The 1,814-nt window shown below is 45.4% G+C and overlaps 1 pseudogene; it reads right to left on the bottom strand.

The window, feature by feature from the left end:
- Positions 1-633: 633 nt before the first annotated feature.
- LOC114037179 lies at positions 634-1,129 on the bottom strand (annotated as a pseudogene).
- Positions 1,130-1,814: the final 685 nt, after the last annotated feature.

Raw genomic sequence — 1,814 nt, 5'->3', positions numbered from 1 at the left:
AACGCTATAGCTACCCATGATTCAGTCCTGCTGAGGCCTGTGTGCCCATGCCAAACTGCACTCCTCTGCCTGTTCGGCACAATATACCTTTCTGATCAACCATCAAAGCTGTCTTGGGCTGGAAATTTGTTTCACTCAGTCTTTTTGTGGGTTCTGCTGTTTTAGAATTTGTTTAGAGCCATTTTTTACATGTATTTGGAGAGGTTTGGTGGAGAGCTCAAGCAAGTCACTGCTTTTACTCTGCCATCTTGGCTCTGCCCCCAAAATGATGCTCTTTTTTTTTTTTATTGCCCACCAATTTTTATTTTGCTTTCACAAAGACTCCCTGTTATTGGAGTCATCCCAGCCCCTAAGATGTTCCTTACCCTCTGTTTCTCTCAGTGAACAGTCTGGTTCTATTTCCTCTACCATCTCTTGAATGTGTGTATGGAAGTGTGTGTAACAGACCTATCTCAAATCTGAGGGTGCTCTTCTCTATTTTTGTTCCAGTATATGGGTGTCTAGACCCTCTTTGGACTTTGAGTCTGTAGTTTCCAGAGAAGGACAGGTTCTGCCCATTTCTGACTCATGGAGTTGAGGTAGGGGGCTCAGAGAGGCTTGAGTTCCTGAGGAACAGGGACAGTTGCTTGAGGTTCAGAGCTGCATTGCCTCCATACTATGGGGGTTTTGGTATACCTGGGAGCCCCCCAGTCTCAGCAGTCGATGGGTTTCTGGGATTTGATTTCCTGGATATTGTCAGAGGAGTAGCTCTGAGTGAGGATTCGGGGCCAGCAGGAGGCTGGGGCAGAGGACCCCAAGATCCTCAATTGAATGAAGAGTCTTCCAAAGGCCTGGTCACAGGTGGGGCTGGAGTGCCCATGGAGAAAGCTACTGATGGGCCACAATAGGGGTGATCATTTTCCAGACTGAGGTGGAAAAAATGGGAAACTATGTTCTCCTCAGACAGGAAATGCTTCTAAAGAGAGTTCTGATCCTCCTCCAGTAATTGACTGGCACTCTGGGGCTGAATTGCTTGGGGAAAGGAGCAGGCATCCAGGGTCCTGTCTGGCCCATGTGCTTCCCTGGGGTCTTTCTGGGCTCCAGTTGGGCGGCCCAGCTCCATGGGTGGCTGGAGGATCATGGAGTTCCAGGGACCTGCGGGTAAGAGAGGCTCAGATGTTGCTGCTCCAGAATGGGGGCATAAGGAGCCTCCAGACTTCCATGGCTTGGCCACCGTGAAATGATGTTCTTGATATCACCTCTTCCAACCCCAAACTTCTTTATTCACCTCTCTGAGGAGAACCTATAAGCCATCATTCCATTTAGGTACAACTTCTTTATGATTTGTGGTTTCATTTATTGTGAGAATGTAAATGTTGATGTGGTTAGGTTTCTGAGATAGTGTATCACTTCACTGGTTGTTATATAACAATTATACATTAAGAGTAGCAACAGTTGTATTACTGTCTATACATGGCCTAAGAACTGTGAGATTCTTAGCATCCTCTCTCCCCTTTCTTTCTTTTTCTTTCTTTTTTTTTCTTTTTGCTAGGCATTTGGGGTTAAGTGACTTGCCCAGGGTCTCACAGGTAGTAGGTGTCATGTGTTATGTATCTGAGGCCGGATTTGAACTCAGATCCTCCTGACTCCAAGGCTGGAGCTCTATCCACTGCATCACCTAGCTGTTCTTCTCCCCTTTCTTTCACTTTGCCCTCAGAGATTGGATCCACTACACATACACACACACACGTGTGTATATATATATATGACTATTAAATTGTGTATTTATGTATATATATATATAAATACACATGTATACATACATATGTGTGTAT

This window comes from Vombatus ursinus, unplaced genomic scaffold (genome assembly GCF_900497805.2).
Source record: "Vombatus ursinus unplaced genomic scaffold, bare-nosed wombat genome assembly UNPS02010284.1, whole genome shotgun sequence".
Classification (NCBI taxonomy): domain Eukaryota; kingdom Metazoa; phylum Chordata; class Mammalia; order Diprotodontia; family Vombatidae; genus Vombatus; species Vombatus ursinus.
Note: the sequence above shows the minus strand (reverse complement) of the source record. Positions and strands in the feature narration are given on the sequence as shown.